The sequence below is a fragment of the Thunnus albacares genome, chromosome 3 (genome assembly GCF_914725855.1).
Source record: "Thunnus albacares chromosome 3, fThuAlb1.1, whole genome shotgun sequence".
In the NCBI taxonomy this organism is placed as follows: Eukaryota; Metazoa; Chordata; class Actinopteri; order Scombriformes; family Scombridae; genus Thunnus; species Thunnus albacares.
This window is the reverse complement of record NC_058108.1, coordinates 34,327,913-34,333,912: the sequence shown is the minus strand read 5'-3', so window position 1 is coordinate 34,333,912 and position 6,000 is coordinate 34,327,913.

The following is a 6,000-nucleotide window of genomic DNA, read 5'->3' as shown; positions in this document are numbered from 1 at the left end:
AACATCAGATTAGCTCAGCCACACAGACACATGGAGGAACAAGAGGTTGTCCAGTACGCTGCTGTCACATTTAACAGAGCCGGTACTGCCCCGAGGTGAGCAGCTCTTCACACAGGAACATAGTAGCAACACTTTTATTTCAGTTTTTCATTTCTTACATTTGCCTGTTACATCTTTATTATGACTGTTTGTATAATTTAATACCATATCTTCACAATCACCTGATTCATTTTTTTATTTCCCTCTCAGAACCAGAGGTCAGGAAACTGAGGAAGATCCAGCTGCACTGTACAGCACAGTCAACAAAAGCAGATCACCATTGAATTTTAAAATATAGATCTCAGGGCTGACTTCTCCAAGACTGCATCATAGACGACTATTGAGAGCATTTAGAGCATGCTCTCTTTTCCAAGGCCGCCCTGAATACAGAACACACAGAAAAATAAAAACAATGTTTACTGTGTACAAATTCACAGTAACAAACAAGATTTACAGCGAACAAACAGAGACAATATTCAAAGACATTCAATCAGAGACATCAACATCATTCATAAAAAACACACACATTCACACTGTACTAAATCTTCCAACAGATGTTTGAAATGAGTTTAAGGGATCAGCTCTTCCATTTTAACACGTTTTTGTCAGTTGTTCCACTTGTGTGGAGCAAAATATTTAAAAGCCAGTTTTTCAATTTCAGTATTAACATGATGTTCTTCAAGAATCAAATAGTCATGGGATCTAGTTTAATGAGAAAGTGATCTGTAATTGAGATAACAAGAGATGTATGTAGGAAGTTTGGCCAGTAGTGCTTTGTAAATAAATAGAATACAGTGTTGTTCCTTTCTCACAGCCAATGATTGCCACCCAACGTTCTGATATAATATACAATGATGCGTTCTAAAGCTATCTCCAGTTATGAATCTAAGAGCTGAATGATATACTGAATCAAGAGATTTAAGAGTAGCAGCAGAAGTGTGTGTATAAATTGTATCTTCATAGTCCATAACAGATAAAAATGATGACTGAACAATTTGTTTTCGGCAGTTGTGGGTAAAACAAGTCTTATTTCTGTAAAAGAATGCTAGTTTTGCTTTTAGTGATTTTGTCAGTTTATTAATGTGCTTTTTGAAGCAGTTTATCATCAATCCAGAACCCAAGATATTTGTAAGAGGAAACTCTTAATTTCATTATGAATCCTTCTCAACAGTAGTAAACTGTTGGGATGTATCATCAGTGCTAGACAGCCTCACCATATTTATTGTGTCTTTACTCTCACATGTATGCAAACCTTACAGGCTCTATAAAGATGGAAGTAGTGAAGATGATCCTGGTGACTTCTATAAAACTTTGACTGTAAAACCTGCTAACTTCAGCTTGCAGTAGCTACTTGTGTGAGTGGTGTGGTACCACCTCACCGGAGCCATTTTGTGAAGGGTTAGAGGAAATATACTAAAGATTATTATAACTTGCAGCTTTGGACAAATCTCAGGAGTAGTGTATCAATTAACTAACAAGTGGTGAGCTTGTAATGAGTAAGACATTTAAAATAAAACACACTGGAGAGAAAGAGAGAGAACATGCTTTCACTAATCTACTTGTAATTTCCAATTGCTGCCACTAGATGTGAGTAAAGAGTTATATTTTATTGATAACAGATCATTTCCACTGTCCTTTCTGTATTTACAGTATATCTTCCATTTTCATTATAACAACCTGTTTTATTGTCAGTATTCTAACATTCATCTTGTGAATTATTTCTCCTGCCTTACTGTAACATTACAATTGTCTATGTTGCTGCTTTCTTTATACATATTATTACAGCCAGTTTTTGTTCTATATCATAATCTCAACACCATGTAATCACATATGTTCTTGTTCTTTGATGTTTTGTCTTAAATAAAAATGTTGTAATTGGAGAGATGAGTCACTTATTGTGACAGTGGTTGCAGTAAATCAGTTGCAGTTTGTCCTTAATACCTTTCCACAAAAACATGTTGGTACTGTGATCCTTTTTCTCTTAACTTGATGGGAGAGTCTATGTCAGGGTGTCCAACCTTCTTGCCATAGAGAGCCAACAGTCTGCAGGTTTACTTTCCACCCAGTCAGTCTCACTGAGTTCCTCCCCTCTACTTGAAGGAGTGCTCATCAATATGTGGAGTCTTTAGTTGGAATAAAAACCTCCAGACTGTGGGTCTCCATGGCAAATGGTCTGACAGTCTTAAAAGTAGTTCAGGAAATGTAGCTCAGTTTCCTTTTCATTTTAGCATCAGATAAACTTTTACATATGTTTTTGATCTGGACCTGGTCTAATGTGGTCTGGATGGGTAAAAAGTGGTGATATCGCCCTTTTTTCAGTTTTCACAAATCTGAAAGTGGTTAAACAGCATTTAGCTTTTTACTACAATGTCTAAGATTCTTTCACAAGTGTAAATTGTGCAAAAACAGAGAATAAGACGCTAAGAGAAAAAAACAGGCCGACATCAGATTCATAGTTACAGTTATGAGAAGTAACTCACCTAAATGTCATGTGATTTTGTTGTGATGCAGTTGAACCAGAGGCTGGACTCACCTGATGGAAGCAGAAAGTAGTACAACAGTGAAATATGACAGTGGAGAGAGAGGCTGTAGAGGATGATGTGGACGTTTTCATGTTCAGTTTTCAGTAGCAGCAGGTGTGTGTGACTCATAACTGTGTTTATGTATATTGAGTGTTCTGTCTGAGGTAATACAGGCTATATTATTGTACTTTACTCCTTTGTACTTTTTTTTTATGTTACAGATATTTAGGATTAGAGTTGTTATGCAAAATGTTATTTAAATGTATACATAAAAAATCACTTTTGAAGGATCCTGATTGGCTTCCTGGTTTGCACCTGTCCTGGCTCACAAAGCTCATTAAGTCTATTCAGAACAGAGACATCAAACTGGAAGCATCACATTCACACCATGTGCAGTAAACTGTATTTTTCACACATCAAATTCAAACATAATCTCAGTTCTATCACACTTTGCTGAATGTCACATTATCCAGGTATCGCTGTGGCTGAATAAACAGCCAGCTTCCACAAAAACTGTAATTAGAAACCTAATTTCAGTTCCCTTTCACTGCTGCAGAGGGTGACAATGTGCAGAAAGTTTCAGCTTTGAAGGACAGGTTCACATTCCTCCTGTTCTCCCCCCCCACCCCCCCCATAAAATTCCTTCAGAGTTCAACTCAATACCATTTTTCATCAAATATAGATATAAATATGAAAATGTATATATTAATATATAAAACTAATTATCATCATAGAATAACAATAACAGCAACAACAGCAGCAGCATCATAAAACTTTCCTAACAGCAGCATTACAATATAATAAAATAATAACTGCAGGTTCCAAAGATGAACAAAAAGAACTATGCACATAAAAAAGGAATAAAAGGAAGTAGCATCAAAAAACAAACACACACAAACTAAAAATATTTTTCACACACCCAAAAATACCTTTTTATATATTAGGTAAAAACATCTCATTTGCCTGATTTGAGTGATAGGATACATATAACCAACAGAGGGCCTGCCCATAACTAATTTATATAGTTTCTTCAATTTGTGTTAAAATGTAATAATGTGATAATGTGATATTTGTTGGTGCAGTGAAACATCAACAACTGCATTTGCTGGACCGCACAAGTAATCCAGAGCAACAACTACCTGGAATTGAAGCCAGAGTGTCTGCAGATGAATAGTTTCCTCCCTCTCAGTCTGTTCTATCAACTAGTGATATTTTCTATATAATCTCTAGAGTAGCAATGATCATTAGATTCATTTATTAGTTGATTGGCAGAAAATTAACTATTTTTATAATTGAATAATCATTTTTGTCATTTTTAAAGCGAACTTGCCAAATAATTTACTGGTTTCAGCTTCTCAAATGTGACAATTTAATGCTTTTCTTTTTCATAACAAAGAAAATCATCAGATTTAAGGAGCTCTAAATCTGCTGACACTTTCAAACCAAATCTTAAGACACATCTTTTTACCATTGCTTTCTCCTGAAGTGTTTTTTTATTATCTTGGTTCAGCCCTAAAAATTTCAAGAGCTGCATCAATGGAGCATCTGACAGTAGCAATATCACTGAATGCTGATAGGATGAAATGGTCGTATTTATTTCATACATTGATGGGGAACTCCACCAATTTTATTCATCAAAGTCTGTTTACAGGACTATGTACTACTGCATATGTGAGTAAAGTTATAGAAAGAAAGTTGCCTTTTTGTAGCTGTGTGGAACCTGATAAATTGCCTCAGGTGTTGTCACTTGAGTCAGCGTCAGTTGTAGCTGAAGACTATAAATTTGACAATGAAAATAAATCTGGTGGTGAAAAGTTAGAAAGAAGTGGATTACCAGACCTCTGTAGCCCACTCCTCATCTCTGCTTGAGGCTAGCAGCTCGAGGCTACATTAGCTGCTACTAGCATAACAGACCTGAATCTCCAACCACACTGTTAATGGTGTAGTTGCATTGTGGGTAATGTAAGCGCTTGTAGAACACATGGAACGCTTTATTCCATATATTCTGCAAGGAAGAAGAATGCAGAATATCTGATTTCTTATTCAGGGGCAATAACAACATAACTAGTATCCATGTTTTTGGTTATGATTTATGAGCTAATCTTTATGCTAATGACATTTTACTTACACCATCTAATCCAGGTGACTCTATTCCATACCCTCAGACTTATCCCAACCTTATAGGCTATTAAATGTGCAATCATCTTTTACTTATTTGGAGGAACAGTATGAAAGCACCTCACTTGAGACGGTCTGCACTTGATGGAGATGTGGATTCTTGTCTCTAATATTTATTCATTTTTCTCAGGGGAAACATACCAAACATTGTAACAATGTGCAGCCTCAGACTTATCTCTGGGACACTGCATCAGTTATCAAACAGGTGGTACAATTTGTGAAATCCCAATGCTGAGCCTTTTATTTAAAAGAATATTGGAGAACATGAATTTTCTAACCTAGTTGTAGTTTGAAAGTGCTGCCACTAGATGTTGGTAAAGACCTGATAACAAATCTATTCCAGCATCTCTCTCTTGTTCCACCACAAGGGGGGGAACAAGAAACTGTTGAGCATGCACCCTACTGGACCACCCTCAGTGCAATCTATAACCTGAGGCCCTGAAAAAGTGCTCCACCACGGTCACATTCTGCCTACATTCTGCAAGGAAGAGGCTTAAAGACAAGAGAAGTGAGAACTATGATCCTTCTTGCTTTTACCACCCCTGAAGAGGATAACAGGATGGAGTCTGCTTCTGATACAGATGAGTATACAGTATGGTATGACCACCATCTACCATAACAGTCACATAAACTGGAACATCAGATCAATGAACACTCTGAACCCTTGGTCTAGATCTAGATCTTGCTTTGCCTGCAATGACAGATGAACCTAAAGCAGCAGATGAACCTCAAGTAAAGAGAGGACTGCTAACAAGATGGCTGAAGCAGAAAGACACCAAACTAGGGAAAGACACTGAGATACATACAGCAGATTAAAGAGTTGAGAGAAAAGACAATGTTACAGAAACCTCAGAAGAGACGACACAACCTCAGAAACTGAAAAAAGGCGCCAAACAGACTAACCTGTGACTCACGAGCCTGACGTCAGTAGCGGTTAGTACACATGGTAGGACAATGAAAAGAAAGAAAGTCTATCCCTCTCTTCCATCAAGAGATATAAAAGCAGCTTTTACAAGTGGATTTAGTTTAAAAATGTATATTTATATGTATATATAAATGTAATTTGTTTTTATTGTAAACACATCCTGAACGTAAAACTATAGTAGACCCCTCTCCAATTCATCTCTCACACAAAGGTGTTGTCAGTTAATGTTATGAGATATACCACAACATGCTGTAAAATGAGAATTGAGTGGATGGGCTCTATGGGCCTTCGGCTTATCATGCATATTGATGATGTATTTTTAACAACCTGATCTGC